At 50.8% G+C, this 21,505-nt stretch overlaps 1 long non-coding RNA gene across 5 annotated transcripts in view; it reads left to right on the top strand.

Moving 5' to 3' along the window:
• LOC100866718 (uncharacterized) overlaps window positions 1-21,505 on the top strand; it is a 271,606-nt gene that overhangs the window by 94,951 nt on the left and 155,150 nt on the right. For all 5 annotated transcript variants that reach the window (XR_015294145.1, XR_015294144.1, XR_015294146.1 and 2 more), the window contains one exon: window positions 7,432-7,484. This is a non-coding gene — a long non-coding RNA (uncharacterized LOC100866718). The remainder of the gene's footprint in view (window positions 1-7,431; window positions 7,485-21,505) is intronic.

The raw sequence follows: 21,505 nt of genomic DNA, 5'->3' as shown, positions 1-21,505 counted from the left end.
CTCGACGACAGCGAGAAAAAAAAAAGAAGCAAGAATTATTCAAAAAAATCAGGCAAAGGAGAGAATTTTCAAGGTAGAAAGGATTGGTGTCAGCGTATGAACTCGTTCACAGATCCAGCCGCGAAATTGAGATAATTAAGATTCCTCTCGTTACCATCCCGTCGAAATCTGCATGATTACGCTCCGCGGCACAGGTGGCGGAAAAATGTTGCGCGCCAGGCTGAAAGTGAATACCCCGTGCCCGTAGTCGGCAATTTATTTCGCTAATGCAACCGTGACGAATCCATCCGACGACGCGAGGCTACTACTAAGAAAGAAGAAAGACTCCCTCGTGTTGGAACGAGGGAAAGAGAGAGAGAGAGAGAGAGAGAGAAAAGGTATCTCTCCCCCGTGTGCGCGCAGAATGCATTTCGCGCGGACCGACTCGTCGTCGTCTGGTCTGGTCTGGCTTCTGCTTTCGAAACTGTCGTCGCTTTTCTCGTATCTCGCGATCGCGAAGAATTACCAACCGGCTCTGTTTCGACGTTGAGGAAGAATCATTCCCCTCTCTCATCCTCGTCGTAAAAATCCTCACGATCATCGATCATCGATCCAATGCGAAACACATCATCGCGTGGCGTGGCGACATTTTGCGAAAAAAAACGGGTTTGCGAAAGAAAAAGGAAGAAGAAACGCGCGGCGAAACAAGGAAAGAAGAAGGAGGTGGAGAAGGAAGAAAAGGCGGCGAGTCGTCGATTATTTAAAATAGCGAGGAAATTGCTTTTCCTACCTACCTACCTACGGAGTCAATGAATGTTCGATGCTCTCGCCGAGATCCAGCGAAACAGGTCAATGCACCGATCCCGAAGCTTGGGTAACGGCGAGAGCAAACGTTTGCCGTTACCCAATCAAGCCGGCATAATACCGGTCTCGTATACGCGCGGCCAAACAGCCTACGGGGGTTTCACGATACACCATATGTACCAACACACCCTCGTGTTTGGCCGCGCCATTCGAACCCCCCCTCGGTAGCCGCGATTCGAGTTCTCGAGGAACGAGCTCGAGGCTGGCGGGATCGACCACCACCTGGGCGCGCAGCTTCGTTCTGTGTGTGCACGTCATATTACACACACGCGCCTGAAACTCGCGCGCGCGCGCCACGAGCAACGCCAATATTTTGCTAAGGTTATGTTTGCTGGCCGGCTGATGTACTGGCACAGATTGGATTTGAAGTTTATAGGGCGGAAATTCTTTGGGGAGGGCACGCCTTCCCCCGGGATTTCGCAAGGTAAACGCGAGCTCGGCGACGAAATTCTTCTCGGGGAAGCTGGGGTTCTCTCGGTAGCCGGGGGGCGTGCTAGTTAAAAATTCATCGCGCTAAGTAATTCTCTTTTGCCTTTTTTTCGACGAACCGTATTGATACGTTGCTTCCCCTTTTCTCTCTTTCTCTCTCTCTCTCTCTCTTCGAGAGATTGTCGAAGTTCGTCTCGTCGAATATTTGTGATATCGTTAACGTTGGAAGAATCGAATGAAACTAGGGAGGACGGAGGAGAGAGGAAAAAAGAAGAAAAAGCGAGCGAGAGAGAGAGAGAGGCGAGGAATTAGAAATGCAGAGCCACGTTCTCGAGGAGATATTAAGCCGAGTCTTTAGCTTGATGGATGAAACGGGACTTAGGTTGCCAGCCGGTGTCCGTGCCCGTGCATCATCAATAACTCTCTCTCTCTCTCTCTCTCTCTCTCTCTCTCTCTCTCTCTCTCTCTCTCTCTCTCTCTCTCTCTCTCTCTTTCCACTCCCTCCTCGCGTGCGGAGGAGTGCGATCGCGACACCTCTCCTCTCCTCTCCTCTCCTCTCCACGGATCGTCTTCACAGGCCGTGAAAACGGGTCGGCGGGCGATGTTTAATGCGAGCACGGGGGCGATGCGTGACCCTGGGGCGGATCGAAGGTGTAACTTTCGGATGGAGAAGAGGCTGGCTGTGCTCTCTCTGTTCGTTAGTCTCACTTGTCATTTGTCAGGAATACGTGTCTAATGACGGCAGCCGCGTGATTATGAAATAATGGTACCTGTCGGCCCTCTTGGATGATGGAGCCCGGCTCTCGTCTGGAAGCCGTTAATGGCATCGCGTAATCGTCGTCGTTAAGTCGACTCACACACGCCGTTATCTCTGCCCCTTCCCCCCCCTCCTCCTGCTCCTCCTCCTCCTCCTCCCTCGCCCCCTCCCCCTTATTTATTGGGCACGTACGTTCTCGCTCTCGATTTCGTACACGCGCGCGTGCTCGAGGATGGGGGGAGTGGGACGGGAAAGAAGGAGGAGAGGAGAGAAGGAAGAAGAAGAAGAAGAAGAAGAAGAGAAAAGTAATAAAGACAATGGACGGAGTTGCACGACGGACGAGGCGTTAGAGGAGGTAAATTGGACGGGTACACGATTTTACGACCTTCCTTCTCTCCGCGAGGAACGGCGGAGAGGGAGCGAGACACGCAACACGTAACGAGAAACGTACGAGTCCGCCTCGTACCTCCGCGAGGGAAGAGGTAAGGAGGCAAAGTTGAAACAAAGGATTGTCCGGCGTGGAGAGGAGGAGAGGGAGGGAGGCGGGCGAGCGGGCAGGCTGAGTTTCCTCCCGCGAAACGATTCGAAGAGAGAGAGAGAGGGAGAGAGGAGAACCGATGCACGCGGCACCGCGGTATAATTACTGGTCGTATGTATCAGACACGCAATCAAGAATGAATTATCGCGGAACCACGCCTCCTGCCAGCGCTCAACCGGGCACAACAATGCCGGCGCATCACGAGCAGCGACCCGGCTGTCGATGATGTGTGCTAATAGTCCCCCCCGTGGCTTTCGCCCGCACACAGTATCCAGATCCCGTGACACGATTTTTTTTTTTTCGTCTTTTTTTTTCTTCTTTTCTTTCTTCTTTTCCCCCCCGCCTCTGGTGGCCATTCACGCCTCCTCTTCTATTTCCGCGAGATGAAAATTCCGCTCCGCTCCGCGACGAAACCGCCTCACCTCGCGAGTACTCGCTTGCTTATTAACGTACGCCGTTGTCCCATATTTTGAATATGGAATGCATCGATTCGGAGGATCGTCTATTTAGGAGGAGGAGTATTATTACGTTCGCAAAATCGTATTACGCTCGACGAGTGTAGGACGGAAGAAGAAATAAGATGTTTTTTAAAATTGTACGCGGAACGTACGCGCCGCGTGGATATATTGATTTCGATTAATTTCGGGGGTTGGGAGGGAGGGAGGGAGAGGAACGAATGCGACCGTAAAAATGGAACGATATTTAATTCGACGTAACGAGAATGTCGTGTTTCCTCCGTGCCTCGGGGAGAGGAAGGGGGGTAATTAATTGATCGTTTAATCGGGTTTCAAAATTGTTTAATCCGCTAGCGATAATTTCATTCGATATTCATAATCTAATTTATTAGTCCGGATACGCGATGAATTTCGTCGCGAGCATCGAATATTCCCGCGCGTTGCGAAACAATTTCGCAGAGTTTCAAGTTGATATATATATATATATCTTTCGACTCGTTTCGTTCGTTGCGACGAGATCCTCGCGACGAATTTATACATGGAGGATATTATACACCGAACCAACGAATTCCCTCTTCCTCTTTTGCCAGCGGGTAAGCCAGCGTAGCGTAACGAACCGCGTCCAAAAGGTGTCCTCAAAGAACGACTTTCGAGAAGACGAAGAAGAAGAAGAAGAAGATGAAGAAGAAAAAAAGAAGGACCATGGCCGGGTTGGACGCCAGCTAGAATCCCTCCTAGATTTTAGGACCCACCACCGCTTTTTCCCCATCATCTGGAACGCTGCCGGATGACCCAGGCCAGTCTCGACCCATAAAACCCGAAATAACTCTTGGTCCGGGGCCACCTCCTCTGCCACCCTGTTCGGACAATATCAAAGGAGGGAGGGGGACGGGGCGGGAGTCGCGTACAGGAAAGGAGAAGGAAGGGTGGGCACGTAATAAATTCGCAATTTCCTTATTACGGGTAATGCCCCGGTCGGTGGGCGAGCTCGCATAAATATCCCCCGGTTCCGGTGATCCTGCGACTTCCGGTCAGCCGCAATGACTTATCCCGCCGGTCGAAGGGTGGATACGAAGGGGGAGGAGGGTGGAAGCAGCCAGCGAGGCGGTGACCGGCGGGGGGGGAGGAGGGAGGGGGTGGTGTAGGTTTCGTTCGAACTGGTTTCGCAAAAGAGGGCGATGCTCGCGATGGAATTTGTCCCCGACGGTTCCGCCCTCCTCGATGACCACTGATAAATTTACTAGATCCCTCCTTTCTGCTCTCTTTTCCGCTTGTCTCCCCTCCCCTCCTTCCTCGTCCACCTCGTCTTGATTTTCCTCTTTCTCCTCCTCCTCCTCCTCCTTCTCTTGTTTCTTTCGTGCGTCTTCGCTCCAACGTCGTCGGCTCTCTCGTCGGTCTCCTCTTTCCTCCCAACTCGGCCGCTGTCGATGTCATCGTCGAGCGATCGGTGATTTTTCTCCCTCTCTCTTCTCTCTCTCTCTCTCTCTTTTTATCGGGGGTGTATACAACATCGGGGGTTCCTCGATGTTTCGGGGGAAATTTTCAAAGCGTGTCGAGCGGAAAGTTTGCTCGAAACGATGCGAAAATTCGTGGGGGTGAGGGTGGGGGAGGGAGAGGGAGAGGGATGGTGATGGTTCGATCCGATGGTGACGTTTAGACGCGGTGCGGTTCCTTCGGTTCGGTATCGGTTTTGTTTGTCTCATCGTTTCCACGATTCCCCTCTTCGTGGACGACAGAAGTTGGAAAAAGCGGAGGGAGAAAACGCGAGAAACCTGCAACCTGGCGTTCCTTTCCCCCCTTCCCAACCAGTCGGTCGGGGGCGAACAGAGGAGAAAACTTTTCCATATGAGAAATTGTGCTCGACCGGCTTTACGGAAAATTTTGGACCGTTCCTCTTTCGCTCTCACTCTCTCTCTCTCTCTCTCTCTCTCTCTCTCTCTCTCTCTCTCTCTTTCTACCTTCCTCCTCCTTCTCCTCCTCCTCCTCCTCCTCAGTCGTCCCCGATACACTTTGAGACGCGGAGAGTTTAATTCGTCGAGTAGCTTTGATCCTCGCGTCGTCACGAGCGAGCAGCAATAACCTTAATTGCTTTCTTTCCGTTCGCTTTATTTTTCATCGGTGCATTAAAAGTTTCCCCCATCCCCCATCCCCCTTAATCGAAACGAGGAGAGGGGGAAAACCTATTTTTTCGCATCTTATCGATAATTAATCCGTCGAACGAATCCCGAACGATTGATTGCCGGACGAAATAGGACCGAAAAGAGAGTAACTCGCGAATAACAGCCACCTTCTATTCGTAGAATCTTTCGAAACGGATCGCGAGATAAGTCGTTGATCCTAGAGTGATTCACGGTATTCACGCTAGATGCGTTCGTTTCTAAACGAGGTCTGTTTAGAAACGAGTTATCCCAGAGCCGCCGTAAAATTTCACCTCGAAAATCGGGCGGGGGCTGTCCGACGCACCCCCTTCGTTAAATTACCCCTCGTGTTGTGCCGCGAGCAGCAGTTTCCATAAAACACCGGGCATATATTTATCCACGCTATCTCTCCCCAAGGTACGATCATTCCGACAATCTGTTTCGTTTATCGCAGCCATCCTCCCCCCACCTCCGCAAGGATCCTCGCACGCCCTCGCCCCGCCACCGATCCGGAACTCGCTTCCGCGCACGCCTAAACATCCGGTCCCGACGATTTCTTTTTTTTTTTTCTTTTCCCTTCCTCTTCTCCCTTTTCTCTTTTTCTTCCTTCCCCCTTCTCGCGGAATCTCGCCCCCTTAAATCGGTCGCCTTTCTTTCGACGGTCGGGTCGAAAAAAAAAAAAAAGAAAAAAAATGGGTGTCACGCTCCAATAAAACAAGCAATATCGCGATGTCCCGGGGCCAAAAGAGGTCCCAGGGTTATCCCGCGGGGGGTCCTGACTCCCGGTGCGCGTCCCAAGGTATATTGCTCCCGGATCATCGCGCCTGCATCGCATTACGGGGATGATATCACCCCTTTTTTCCACACGTACGGACGGGCACGCACACGGACGCGCCCCAAGATTCCATATTCTTCCCCGGGCACAATGCGGCGGGAATCGCCGTATGAGAAACGTGCGGCCGTCTGCGAATTTTTCGCGGAATCGGTATATTGCGTGCCTCGATATAATCCCTTTGTACCGATTCCTTCGGCTGCGATTCTTCGCGCCGAAGATCGGCGCGAATTACACGGGATCCTCTGAAGTCGCTCTCTCTCTCTCTTTTTTTTTTTCTTCTTTCTCCACCAGAGATTCTGAAACCGTACACACGATTGTATACACACGTATCTCGCGCGCGTGTACGAGATAAATCGTTGAGGAATAAAAGGATGATAAAGGAGATGATTAAGGAGGGAAAAAGAAGGGAAAGGATAAAAAGGGAAGAGGAAGGAAAGGGAGCGTTGTGCGTGGGACGTGTTCATCGATGACGATGAACTCTGGGACGCGGCGGTTTTACCAGTCTAATGAATCTTTTCAATTAGAGAGGGGATTGAAGGTTGCAGGGAGGGAGGACGAGGAGGAGGAGGAGGAGGAGGAGGGTGGTGGAATACGATCGAACCGCGCGCGTTTCATTAAAGGACGTGCTCGCGTGCAATCGATTCATGCACGTCCCGCGGAGCGATAAATGCCCCCCCCCTCTCTCCCCCTCTCGGGCCGAACACAGAAGGACAATCGCTTCGACGTGGCGCAGCCATTGATACCTTTGGGGAGGGGTGGGGGTGGCTGGTGGCAGGAAGGAAGGAAGGAAAGGGAGACAAGGATGCGAGGCCAGGCATTGGGATAAAGGCCCGATCACGCGTGTAACGCGCGGATTATTAATCGCAGAATAATTTGACGCCCCGGCGGTGACAGAGGCGGTGATGCGCCCCTCACCGCCCCCTCGGCCGCCGTTCTTCATCTACGGAGCGGATGAAACCATCTCCACGCGTGTCGTCCTCGTGGCGACGTGGAACGGTCGTCGGGTTCGCCCCGTTATTGGCTTCGCAGATTCCCGCTAATGTGTCTTCCGATAGTTCGTATAATAATGCCTCCGATGCCTGGAAACAGGCAGGATCATGATGTTTCGACCCCTCTCTTCTCGCTCGCTCCACGATCCTTGCTCACTCACGAGATTCACGGAACCGTAAACCGTTCCTCCCTTCCCCTCCACTGGAAAACGTGTGGGGGTGGGATAGGGTGAAGAAGTTTCAAGAAAGAAGCTTAGTTATCCCCCCTTCCTCCGGTGTTCGTTGAAACTTTTCGGATCAAGAGTGATCCCGCTCTATTCTTCCTTTTTTTTTTCAGATAGATAGATAGAGAGAGAGAGAGGGAGGGAGGATGGAAGCGAAGCTCACTCGAACTCGAGTTTCGAAGTTTCCCTCTGAATTAATTCGCGTTTATTCTTTTTGTTACAGGAACAACGCTGTGATCCGACGCTGTTGGTGAAAGAGATCCGCGAATGGAGAATGTAAGTGGCGTTTTATTTTTCTCTTTTCTCTCTCTCTCTCTCTCTCTCTCTCTACTTCCAAATTCGTACTCTCGTCGTACTTTCTCTTTGGAACAATGAGAAACTTCGTTCGTCCGATCGATCTCTCGCATCTGCCCGATAAACTTCTTATTGGAAAGCGAATGATTCGTGTTGGAAACCTAACGTGCACCGATCTATAATCGTTGCCAATCGTTTCTCGAGATTACATTTCGAACATCGAGAGAAGAAGATATCGAAATGCAATGTTCCGTTCCATTTCCAATAGAAGACGAGCATCGAAGCATCGAGGATTGTCTCGCTTATTACGCAAATATAAGATAGTAGCGAAAACCGCGAATCGGATTTTTTTCCTCGAGAGAAAAACTTTCTTCTCGCGAGCGGGGACGAAACGTTACGTTATGAAACGTAAACCTTGGCACAGAGATAGGATTCTACTCGGCGAGGAGGGAAGAAGGAAGGAGTGAGAGAGAGAGAGAGGGAGAGAGGAACCCGATCCATAATCCCGACGGAAGCCGCGAGCGAAGGTGAGGAGCGTGGAGGCGAAGGAAAGCAAGGGAGGCTAAAGGGTAAGCAAGCGAGCCAATGTTTAATGGAGGCTTCCCGTCGGCCGCTTCTTCTTCTTCTTTCGCCGCGTCTTCGCGGCGATGTCGGTGGCAGTCGAGGTTGCCGGTGGAGGCGGTGGACACGTCATTTATCTTTTACCCTTCCTCCTGCTGGAGCACGTTCTCCACCTCTCGCCTCCTACCTCTCCTCTGCCCACTGCTACTCTTGGTGGCGCCATCTTGGCAACTCCCACTCTCCTTTTCTCCTCTCCAGCTCTCTCTCTTCGCCCTTCTCGCTTCTCCGCCGTTCATCTCGCACGCTCTCTCGCGCGCCGTACACCTCTCTGTCCCCATTTGCCTCCTTCTCTCGCCTCTCTCGGACTCTCCCTAACGTGCTACGACTCTCTCTCTCTCTCTCTCTCTCTCTCTTCCTCTCCCTCTCCCTTCCCTCTTCCTCCTCGGCCTTCTCTTTGTTTCTCTCGTTTTCCGCCTCCATTCCGTCCTCGCCTCGTCCCCTCGCCACGGACCGCCTCACGGAACCCCCCTTCGCTTCGCCGGCTACGGCAACAACTACGTTTCCCCTGCGTCTTAAGCTGCGTGCCTGGAATAGTTGGCAATTATTCGGCGGCGATCCCCTTTTCTCCGCTCTATCTCTTCAGATACCTCCGCTACCTCTCTGTACACCACTCTCTTTGTCTCATCCTTCGCTTCTTTTCCTCACCTCGTCGACATCGTGAGTCGATAAGATGATAGATGGAGCGGGATCGACGAGGTGACGACACGCCTCGCCCTCGATGAATATTTATATCGATTTGCCTTTCCTTCCCTTCGAGCGTTTCGTTTGTTCTCGATATCGATGACGACGACGACGATCCTCCTCGATTAAGGAGATTAACGTCGTAAAGAGGGAAATTACTCGAAATTACTCTACTATTATATATAGTGGAAAATCGATCTTCTTCTTCGAAATGATCGATTATCGTCTACCTTAAAATGTCCCCCCTAAAATGCCGATCTCCCTCATACGAGCCTTAGCCGGCTAATTCGGGCGCGAAACTCGAAAATTCCCCGAAATTGTCACGGCGAATCCGAATCGAATCAATTCATCCCGGCGGCACTCGAAAAAAGAAAAAAAAACGAGAGAGAGAGAGAGAGAGAAAAAGGAGGAAGGGGGAGGGGGTCCTTTGGGTCGCGTAGTTTCCAAAGCGATAACGAACCTTTGCCACCGGTATCGAGGCCGAAGTTCGTTAAAATCCGCGTGACGGGTGGGTGGCGGACGAGCGCGGGAGTGCAATTATACGACGTCCTTTTTTAATCGGGCCAGGACACGGGGTTACCGTTAATTACGGGCGCGCGGGCACAGGACGATGCGAATTTCGAATTACCCGTGGATAGGCTTTGTTCGCCGCTTTGCCATTGTGCCGGGCCTCCTCCCCCTCTGTCCACCCAACCCTGCCTCCCTCCCCTCCCCCTCCCGATGGCTTTAAAACCATCCGCTACTGGTAAACGCGTTGCAAACGAACTTTCGACCACCATTGTCGACCGCCTCGATGCGCCGCGGGATTTTAATCGCGGCTGCGCGCCCAAATTTCCCGCTCGTCGCGGCTCCGTGAAAACGGAGCCCGCCGCTCTGATCGATGCGCTCGCTGATGCGTGGATCCGTGCTTTGATACATAGAGGCGGCGGCCGCGGCGTACCGTGATTTTTAATTGGGAATTCGATCACGTCGATCGAGCGCGAGTCGTGGATCGATTTCGATCCGTGGACAAAAATTACGTATACGGTCGGTAGTATTTCGAAGCGCGTTCGTAGTTTTACCCTGTGCTTCGTAACGTTTACGTCTTACGAAAATTGATTCGGTGTTAAAGAGGAAGAAATTAGAATCGTTCGAAGGAAAAATTCTCCTGATCCAATCTTCCGTTCCTGGTTATTCGGATTTGTACGGATTCTTTCTTCTCACGTTCGTTCCAACGATCGTGAAAGTGTCGCTTTAAACGAACGATTCTCGGGAATACGTTACAACGAAACTGTCGACGATGTCGATGACTCGAATCGAGTCGAACTTACGATTCGTAAATTACGAAGTCGGGCGAAAAAAAGAAAAGCGCGATGGAAGAAAGCGCGGCGAGAACACGCGGTTGCTTGGACGACGACGGATGGATCACGAGTTTCTCCACAGGTTTCGCAACTCGACTATTGGGTAGTCGGCGCACGTAGCCCAGGGCCCCTCTCGTGGAATATTAGCTGGTAGTTGGTTCGAGCCAACATTGGGTCGAGCTCGCGAACGACAGACGTGCATACCGTATTAAGCCCCCGGGGACTTTGCCGCCGCGTTACCAAACACCGACACGCTCCGCACGTCCGAGCGCACGTACGCGCGAAAGTGTCTGGTGCGCGGCCGCCTATATCGGCGCACCGTGTGCAAATACTCCGCTATTCATGAGTCCCGGTGCTCGGCCACAGGAAATGCACGCTCGGCCACCGCGAGACCACCGCCTCTTACCCGCTTCCACCCCAGCCAAGCATAACCTTGATCGCGTGGTGGACGGACGCGAGGAATCGATTCTTTGTGATTTTTTTTTTTTTTTCACGTCGAAACGACGTGTTGTTGTCGTTGTTCACGAATCGAAAATTTACAATCTTTGCATAACACTTTTCTCCGTACGTGTGTACGTACGCTCGAAGAAAGAGTTTTATATTAGAATTATTAGAAAATTTGTCCTAATTTAGGGGGGGAGGAAGAGGTTCGGTCAAAGTTAAACCGGATTGGAAGAATGGCGCGAGACGATTCCTCGATTTGAACGAAGCGAAACCTCGCGGCTTTTGACGCGAGGAGGAGGTTCGGTTGCGGAATTGAAAGGCGGAGGAAACTCGTCGTCGTTGTCACGGATCACGTCGGAATCGGCGTCGAGATAGGAGGAGGAGGAGGAGGGGTCTCGAAGGGGGCGAAGGTTTCCGCGGCGAAGCGCGTCGACGATCCAGGTCGACGAGTGGCAATTAGGCAAATGAATAATTTCCAGTGAATTAAGCCAGACTCGCTCGACGAAAAAGGCGATAATGCGAAAAGCGACGTAAATAGAAAGAGGAGAGAGAGAGAGAGAGCGGGAGGGAGCGAGAAGAGGGAGAAAGGCAGGAACAGTGGGAGGAAGGGCGAAGCGAAGGACGGAACGAGCGAAAAGTGGCGGAACTAGCGAGGAGGAGGAGGAGGAGGAGGAGGAGGAGGAGGGAGGAGGATCGTACGAGATGAAGGGTGAGAAGAGGTTGTTGGCGCACGTGCATGGCACCCCTTCGCACGTGTACGGTTTTTTTTTTACGTGTGCACGACGAGATTACAACTGTTCTTCTCGATATCCAACGTGGATAAATGTTGTGTCCTCCCTCCCTACCCACCCACCTTCGACCTACCTACCTTTCGCGTGGTGCACTCGGTTATGCACGCTCGGTGGTGCAGCTCGCGGAAAAGGGGGGAGAAGGAGGAGGAGGAGAGAAAGAAGGCAACGGCGCAATCAAACGTCAATCCCAAGCGAGTAATTTTCAAGTAATTTGTTTCCACCACGCTGGAAAAATGTTTCGTTTTTCGTCGTTTTGCCCGCCACTCGTTCGCGCGCCTTACTTTCAATCCCGCAACCCCGTTTTACCCGCCGTAGCGCGAGGACATTCTAAGAAATAATTACGGAAACGCTCGGTTCGCTCGGACGGAAATTTCATCCGTTCCCCACCACCCGTGGAACGGAAGAATGGGAACTAGGCGGAGGGGAGGAGAGGGGAAGGAACCGGCGTCGAAACGAAATCGCGTTCGATTTAACGCCTTCATAATTAAACATCCGGAAGGGAAGAAGAACGCGGTTAAACGCTCGACTCTTCGCGGACAATCTGGCGTGACCAACCAACAAAACTCCCTTCGTCCCTTTCGTCTCGTTCTCTTTCTTTCTCTCTCTCTCTCTTTTCTTTTCCCTTTTTCCTCGATCCGATTCCGACGCGACATAACAAACGATTCCGACAGGAAATATGTAAAGCAAAGCGGCGACGATTTGCTGCTCCTCTCCATCCCCTGTTCCCAACCACCCACGACCCGTGTCCCCGCGTCGTGTATCCTTCGCCAGCCTCTGACTTACATCCAGCCTGGATTTACGCGCGATATATTTGTTTTAAAGTCCCGGATTCCCGTGCCTCGCCGTATCCGCCGTTCCCGCCCCATTGCCTGGTTTGTCCCCCCGTCCTTTTCCCTCCTCCGCCTCCGCCGCCCCCCTCCCCCCTCTATCCCGTCGTCGTCTCGTGTATTTATGAGGGCAGAAACGTAGGGAACGTGTGCGGGAGTTATGGCCCGAATAAGTGCTCTCGACCTCGGCCCAGGGATTCTCAAACGGGGGGGGGAAAAAGAAGAGGAGAGAAATTCGGCGGGAGACGGATCCCCGTCCAATTTTTCCCGACCTTTTTTTTCGCGTTCTCAACTTTCTTTCCAGAACTTCTTCCTTCCTTCCTTCCTTCCTTCCTTCCTTCCAGGTTTCCTCCCTTTTCACCCTTCTGTCGTCACGAAACGTTCAACCACCCAGTCAGTTTTTATTTAGTAGAGAAGTTTCACAATTTTTCTTCCCGATATATCTCTTTCTTTCTACGTAATCGAAAATTTTCCCGGGCCAATGTTCGTCGTTGTTTTCAAATTTGCCTGATTTTGTGGGCTGGGCATACAAACGTTGAGCACGGAAAAGGAAATACAGACAGAGATATTTCCAGGCAGCCGTAGCGAAGCGCGAGCGCCAATTTCGCTCACGGGATTAATTCTACGGGGTTTATTTCCCTCTCGGTCCCGATAAGTCTTCCCGACCTTCCTTTGATCTACCGCCACGGTTGCCGGCAATCAGATGTTGTTACGCGATTGTCGCGCGTAGCAACGAAACGCGTCTCGATCGGGCTTCGCTTCACAGTTTTCGGTGTTCGTTAAGCGCGAACAGATAATGAGAGGTCGGTGCAAGAAAACACTCGACATTCGTGTCGACGACACGTAGAACCCACCCTCGGAAACGACACCCTCGAGAAGAAAGAAATATATCGATCTATCGCGCCAAGCCGAAAAGAGATATACGATGTTTTCCAATTGTTTTCCGAGGAAAATCGGTAAAGAAAAATTCGCAAAGCTATTTATTAACTCTCGAGACGGAAAAGGGAAGAGAAGAAAGAAAGAAAGAAAGAAGAGGTCTGGAAATGGAAACTGGAAGGAAGGAAGGAAGGAAAGAAGGAAGAGACTCCGTCTCTGGTCTGGTCCGTCGTCTCTTTGCTCGTCTCTCCTCGACGTCTCTCTTCTCATTCAGGCGAAGTCTAATTAAAGTGCAGCTGCAAGTTAAATTAAAACACGATGATAATGTTGCCGGCAGCCGCCTCTCCCCTCCTCTCCCCTCCGTCCAGGAAAAGGAATCCTTTCTCCGAATCGAGGGAAGAAGCTGGGTGGAACTTGAGCGGTCGTAAGCAGTCGAGCAAACTTCTCCAAGGACTTGGGACGAATGAGTTAAACAGTTCGGTTTAGGCGGCGATCCTGCTTCTTGTTCCCGGCTCGCTTGTTCCGTGGAATAAAAGCGGAATACTTGCTACGGTATCGGCCAGTGCTTACGGTGATCGGCTTTCAACTTTGGCGCGATCAAACTTTCGTCACGTTCGTTTACTTCGCTCGGTCGAAGCTCGGTCAAAGCGCAAAGGGAAAAGAAAAAGAAACGAAGAGAAAATGACGCTTCTAATTCGTTTACGACCAAGTCGGATACGAACCGAGAATGCAGATTTATTTCGCGGTGGAAGATCGTTTCGGGCGGAATTTTTAATCGATCTCTCGATCTTTCTTTCGCGTTTCCGTGTCATTTCATCACCGACCTTCGAAGAGAAAAGAAAAAAAAAAAAAAGAAACGAAACGAGCCGCGTCGGGATTAAAAACGCGAACAACCTTGAGGATCGGTGAAATTTCATCCGCGTATAATTCTTTTCATCGGGCGGGAAAAGAAGATTTTTCACGGTCGTTTATTTGGAACGGTAACTCAACGTCATGTTCAAGGAGCCACGTCCATCGTATGTGTATACGATACATATATTTATATTTCAGAGTGTAACAGGTCGTTGCGCGTAATTACGCGCGTAAGTTTATTACGCGCGAAGCATAATTAATATTCCGTATAACGCAGCAGTCGATGCTTCTAGTTTCTGGAAACTGGATAAACGACTTTCGACGGCCGAAGTCACTTCACCTCCTCCACCACCAAAGTTTCCCTATATACTCCCGATATTCCGTGCACAATCGCTTCTCACGCGATTTTATCCCTTCTCGAATCGGGGAACAATCGGTCACGAAAGGAAGGGATAGCGACGAATCTCTCGAAACTCACGTTTCACCTTGGACCGCGCGATTTCGAAATTCGCTAGCTGGAAAGATTATCCACCAAGATATCGTCCCTTGCTTCCAGTGTCTCTCAATGCCTCTCTCGATCGACCCGTCTCGAAGATTGGAACAAGAAAAACAAACGATCCTTTTTATTCGTCGCGTTAATTCGCGTCTCGCCCGGCTCACATTCGATCCCAATAAAATTTCCTTCTTCCCTCTGAAACTCTGAATTCTGAGACCATTTTCTGGGGAAGGGGTTGTAACGGGGCAAGGGGTTGAGAAACACTGTGACGGAGATGTCGCCGAGGTGGGGGGGCTCGGAACCGGGTGCATTGTGGTCGGAGATAGAGATGGCTATCGGGGTGCGCCACGCGGTAATTGCCAGGAACTACGGGGGGAAATTAAAGCTGCCCCGGTCTTCCGGCACCCCCATTGTCGGTACTCGCGACACTGTTCCCGGTAGCGTTCTATTTATCAGGGACGAGCCAATGGCTGGCTGCCCTCCGCTGACAGGCTCCGTGTCACTGTGTCACCGGAATCGAAACGCTCGCTTTGTCGTCCCGCCCGCCCTCTCTCGCTCGCTTATACTTCTCTATCTATCTATCTATCTATCTATCTATCCGCCCTCCACCCCCTCACCTCACCTCTATCTATCCTCCGCCTCTCACCTTTTCCCTGCCGCTGCTCGCTCGCGAGCACGCGACCATCGAGATTGGCCTGCAATCGTTGTGTATAGAGGAGGCCGGAGGGGGCCGTAGCCTCCCTCGACAAGGATCGGCTAAATGGACGCTTCAGAGTCGGCTCTATTAACCGGTCAATCCGGTGCCGCGGCTGAAAAAAATGTAAAACGTCCTCCTTCTCCTCCTCCTGTGAATCGACGATGGGACGACTTTGTTTCGAGCGCACAACGTAGCTCGTTGCCCGGTTACGATTCTCTCTACGAATCTTTTTCCATTCTCTCGGACGGCGATTCGGTTGAATGTGAGGCGCACAGTAACGATTGTTGACGATTTTTTTTTTCTGTAAAAAAGGGAAAAAAAAGAAGGAAAGAAGAAGGAGGAGAACGAAGAATAGAGAAGAGAGAGAGAGAGAGAGAGAGAGAGAAAGAAAACAGAAATTTCATAGTGGGGTGAAAAATATGGAAACGAAAAAAAGGGGGTGCAATACTTAAATTCGTAGAATCTTAAAGTATGATCGAATTGAACGGAGAGAGAGAGAGAGAGAGAGAGAGAGAGTTGGACCGTTCGAAGAATTAAATCTCGATGATTCGTTAATCGATATCTCTTCTCGATCTTCTTCCTCGAGAAGAAAAAAACGTTTGCCCCAACATCGACTCGTTATTTCCAATTCGACGACGTTCCTCTTTCGCGCTCACGCCCTGCCTCTGTTTTCAATTTTCTCCTCTCGTAAACCGTTTCTGCGAGCGCGACGATACTCGTTCGTGCGCACTTACACGAACACCCGCGGCCAAACCGCAAATACACGTAGAGCATCGACGTAGCGGCACGACGTAGTGGTGCTACGTTATACACCAGAGTCGGCATGACGACGAGAGTACCGAGCGAGCGGAGTAAAGGGGCAGAGGATGCACACGTATGCGGGCGTGTGTATAGAAGCGCGTGTATAGAAGCGCACAGGCAGCCTGGTTGCGGATAATTCAGGCAATCAGCGTAATGTTGCGGCGGTGAGGACCCTCCAGCCTCGTACGCTACGTATATAATACTCTACCCACCGACTGGGGTGGATGCTTAGGACGTGGAGCTGGCCTCCTAGCTACTACGTACCTGCTAGATACGTACCAGACCACGTAGGAACCAAGCGCGCAAGTTAGTCGAGGTGTAATAGCTAGATGAGGCTGTAGCTTTCAAACGGTTACACCGATTGATCGTGATCGACGCGATTATCCGTTGATCGGATAAGGCGATGATTCGGCATTCTTTCTTAAAATATTCGTTCGTTGTTAATAGAGAGAGAGAGAGAGAGAGAGAGAGAGAGAAATAACTGCTCCAGAGGAATAAATAATGGTAGATATATATATATATATATTTCGTGGATCGATTTCGAAAGATTCGCGTCGATAGAATATGATATTTGATGAAACGCAAGATGAAAAGTTTCTCGATGGTTGTATCGTTTGTGATGGTCGAATGGAATACACGACACCGTGTATAGGCACGCAACTCGGCCAACGAGCCGTTAGCTCTGCACGTGCAGCTACCTCCCCCTGTGTACCGGGGCTGGTTTCGAATCGTCGAGAGGGTGGACCAAGGGTAGGCCCGAGTGACAATGCATCGAGTACTCTCGAAATATTCCGGCACACGATGCACTCTCTCTCTCTCTCTCTCTCTCTCTCTTCTTTCTCTCCTCTGTCTCTCTCTCTCTCCTTCTTTCTCTCCTCTGTCTCTGCACGTCCCTTTCGTCTGGATTCGACGGCTCTTGCTTCGTCCTCTCTCTCTATCTCTCTCTCTCTCTCTCTTCTCCTCCTCACTCTGTATCTCCTCGTCAGCCATTACTCGTCGATCATTTGCCATTTTGATGGCGGATAAGTTGTTGCCACCGGATTGAGCGGATCGTCGTTGACATTTTCGATTAACAGAAATTTCTGAAAAAAAAAAAAAAAAAGAGAAAAAAAAAAATACGCGCGTGTCGTCGCGTTAATTTTTTTTCTCCCCCCTCCTCCCCCCTTTCTCTGGAACAAGAAATTATCTTATGGAAAGAAAGACTCGAGCCGTTTAATTCCGTTCCTCGACTCTTCTCTAACTTGTCGCCAGTTATCCTGTCCTACAATCTCCTTCCATCTCCCTCTTCCCCCCCCCCTTCTTTTTTTTTCTTCTTCTTCTTCTCCTTACTAATTTGCCCGACCGAAATCGAGAAAAACAACTGTTCCTCGTTGATAGCGTGACGGGGGCAGGGGGAGGGTAGGGACGGTAGGGACGATGGAGAAAAGTTGGGTTGCAAGGGTGGCGAGGTCCTTCCAGAAGACTTAAAATCCTCGAGCACTCGCGAGAGACGGACCACCTCCATCCTCCTCTCCCTTTCGAGATTCCTCCCTGGACGAAGCGCTGGCGGGGGGCGGGGGAGAGGGAGAGAGAAGGAGGGAGGGTCGCTTTCAAAAGACTCAAAATTACTTTCTGGATAAGCTGGATTAGGGTTCGCTCTCGTGCCGCGTCCCAGATTAGAGCCGACGACGCTCGCGTCCCTACTTACGATTTTGCTCTTTCCCCCGCTTGTTTTTTCGCCTCCGTTTCTTTTCTCGATCGGGATAACGAGTTTCGTGGAAGAAGAAGAAGAAGAAGAAGAAGAAGAAGAAGAGAAAGAAGAGTTCGGCGGGGAGCACGTCGAGGGCGGAGAAAGAAAGAAAGAGAGAGAGAGAGAGAGAGAGACTCGTCTTTTAATTTTCCATCGGCCTTCCGTCGTTGCAATTTTTTAAAGAGAGAGGGGGATGGTGGGTTACGGATTTTCTCGAATTCAAGTCGATCTTTCCTCGTCGTTTTTTTTTTTTCGAATCTTCCTTCAACGAGCGAGAAAAATTCTTCTTCCCGGCTATTAATTCCAGCTTCAGTGTTTCCGGTGATGATGATCGCTACTCGACGCAATCCTTTTGCCGAAAATTCAGCGAATGCGAATCGAATTCCGACTTCGAATTCGCATCGATAGGCAAGTGTGCGTGTGTGTGTGTGTGTGCGTGGAGCGAACTTTAAGAGGGTTGCCTTTTGTCGAGGCGTTCGCTACCCTTTAAACCGCCTCCTGTCCTCTCTCGCACACGCCTTCGCCTGCCTCTTTATCCATCTCGCACCGCCTTCCGCCGACTCGCCTGCCCGATCCTCCACTCGCTCGTTTGCACCCTTGCGAGTAACCCGGTCGACGAAAGCCCGAGCTCGAGTTTTCTCCTCCGGTCTCCTTCTCCTCCCCCCTTCTCTTCTGGGGCGAAACCAAGGAGACCAGATTAGAGGGGGTGAATCCGGGCACGACTTTCCCGATTTTCGCTTCGCCCTCCTCGTATCTCGCGCGTGCAACGTTTTCTCCGCCCGTTATTTTCCGCTCGAAACAATGGTGGCGCGTCAAGGTGAAGAACCTTGCTATGGTGGATAGAAATCGAATTTACGGGCCGCGGCCATCGTTCTTCCACCATCGTTTCGCGGTGAAATAATTCGAGCGAATCGTGGATATCGTCGGAACGAGATATCTCCCATCTCGGAAATATCACGCATCGCGATAGAATAACGAAGTGGAGGTTGGATTATTTTTACATGCATAAAGGAAGGGAATTGTAATTTGTGCACGAAGGACGAGGAATACAAATACGGAGAGAATTTTTTATTTTTCGCCTTCGCCTCGTAATAATATATAACGAGCTAGAGATATCTCGAACGTGTTATCTTGCGTCTCTCTCGTTAAGGAAAGATTAAATTGTAAACAACATTGGAAGTCGTAATAACTCTTCGACAGGTCGCAGAGCGTCCCGTGTTTAGCGGGAATGATTTAGGGGCGGGAGGAAGAGAGGTTTGTCGTTTTTTGACAATATTTTGCGTAATCGAGGAACGGGCAATAAATTTCGTTTGAATTATGCGCGAGCGCGGGGAGGAAAATAAGTGAAAACTGTCCAACTGTTCCCATCCATTATTTACATCGTTTAGCGAATTTTACTGGTCCCCGATGGGCCGCCATGCCGGTGCCGTGCCGCGCCCGCGTATATACGTTTATTGGTAAACACAGCGCTCGGCGAAACGCACGAGCGAACGAATTTACGATTTCATCGAATTTCCTCGTTAATCGACTCGCGTATATACACACGACTCTGGTCTTCACGCGCGGACGAACCGTGTAGTGCTCGTTCTCTTTCATTCCTCCTGTTAAAGTTCAACGAGATGGTCGCTTCGTGACCGAACTGCTTTTCTGCTTCCTTTTCACCGTATCGTGGCCAACGAGAATTCTTTTCATACGGGGGGAAACTTCAAAGAGAGGTTTTTTTTTCTCTTTTTTCTTTTTTTTTCCAGTATCGAACCAACATGGAAGTAGATTCGGAAACCAGTCATCGAGCGAAACCAGACGAAGCGAAGATTCCAAGATACACTCTCGTTTAAATATCCTTTCTCTTTCCGCGTCTCGAACGAATATCGCTCGCATCGACGATCGTATTTCGAACATCGCAATACGGAACGAGCAACATTAACGTTCGTGCGAGTGGAATCGAATCGTTTCGTCGGGAACAGTTTCCTACTCCGGATAACCGATATTTTATTTACGCGAAAGAGAAGGAAACTTGAACGGGGTTTGGAAAAGTGAAAGAGCGTAAAAGCGAAGGGAAGGAGACGAATTTCGAAAAAGGAGTGTGGAGCACAGCAATTTTCACGGTCGCCGAAGAGTTTCCAGAGTTTCCTGCCTAATGTTTAGCCTAATTGTGGCCCTAATAGATCGTGAAGGGAGGGAAAACACGGGAGGGATCTCTCGGTTGTTCAACATTCTTTCTATCTTTCCACGTAACGGTCGATGAATATTCACGAGAGCCTGGAAGATCCTCGATCCTGTTTTAAACCAGGGAGGAGACAAATTTTCGTCGGGGATCTCCGAAAACGGTGGCCCTCCCTCCCCGGCCGCGGATCACGCTGTTGCTTCGCCGACGTAATACTTTTTTTACAGCGAGGGAAGGAGGAGGAGGAGGAGACATCAAACGGGAAATGGTTTCATAAGCCGTTTCCTGCGTGCAACATCCGGTGTGTCGGATTTCACGTTGAAAACTTTATCGTTCGCCGTTTCATTGTTTCGTGACGTGGCGTGTTCCGTGATGATTTCAGTATGTATACGTGTGCGCACGCAGCCTCCCATGGAAAAGCAATGGAGTATCGGCGATTTAAAAATTTTAACCATTCTTCGAATTCGTGGATCTCGAGGAGGAGAGAATGGACTTCCTGTTTCAATGCTTTTGACGATCGTCGCGTTGTTCCAAGAGAAAGAGTTACGCGCCGTAGCCGCGTTAAGCCCTACTCCGATCGTCCGCCATTTCATTGTATCGACATGGCCGCGTTGCGTTATCAGCCGACGTAATCAAGCAGCAGATACACGCCGTGTGACGTGGGCCCCGTGAGTTTGTGCGTGGCGGCGTGCGTGTGCGGCCACGTTGGTTAGACGGAGGAAGGTGAGGGGACGGGAAGGAGTAAGTTGCCAGGGAGAAAAGGAGAGAGCGAGAGAGAGGAAGAGAGAGGAGTAGCCCTCCGATTGGTCCACGCCAGGACCCCAACCTCCGGCACGCACGTAACGCGGCCAGATCGATACGCACTGCCCAAGCCACGTTCTCTCTCTCTCTCTCTCTCTCTCATCCCTCTACACCCTGCCGCGTTTCCTCTTCTTCCCCTGCTGTGCACGTTCGCCGCTGTTTTCCTCTCTTTCCTCCTTTTCTTCTCCGTTCTTCGCCTTTTCCGCGTTCTTTCCTCTTCCTTCGTCCCGCGTCACTGACCGCGAGTACACCGACGACAACCGCCTTCCCGTTTCCAACACCGCGGTTCTTACCTCCGACGCGAGAGACGCAAGAGAGACGCGAAAGAGGATAGGATCGCGAAGGAGAAGTTGGATCCAGGAGATATATTAACGGTAACGGTTTCACCTTTTTATCTTCGATCGATATCTTTCTTTTTTTTTTTATTTTTTTTTTAACGAATACGAACGATTCACACGCAGGTTCACTGGAATCTGGACGCGGATCGAATCGAACGTCGTCGAAAGAAATTTTGTTTCGGAAAAAAAAGAGAGAGAGAGAGAGAGAGAGAGAGAGAGAGAAGAGAAAAATAGAGGAAATGGAGCAACCGGGCAGAGATGATCGAAAAGGAAGGAGGGGGGGGGCGGTTTCTTAAAGAGGCTAGAAGCGGAGAGAGAGAGAGAGAGAGAGAGACGAGAGGAAGAAGAATATCCTCGGCGATGGTAGCCCGTGTCGCGGCTTCTCACGGGGATTTGCCGGTCGCGTGGTCATTTTTCACGGTTCCCGGCCCCAACTCTCGCTCCGTTAAAGCGTAATCCAATCAAAGAAAAGTCCCCGGTACAATGTGTCGTTTAATCGACGAACAAGGCGCCACGTTATTACCTTCCCCCTCGTTAGCTACAAT

This window comes from Apis florea, unplaced genomic scaffold (assembly GCF_048593485.1).
Source record: "Apis florea isolate Af1SG1 unplaced genomic scaffold, ASM4859348v1 contig_3587_pilon, whole genome shotgun sequence".
Classification (NCBI taxonomy): Eukaryota; Metazoa; Arthropoda; class Insecta; order Hymenoptera; family Apidae; genus Apis; species Apis florea.
This window is presented reverse-complemented; position numbering and strand designations above follow the sequence as displayed.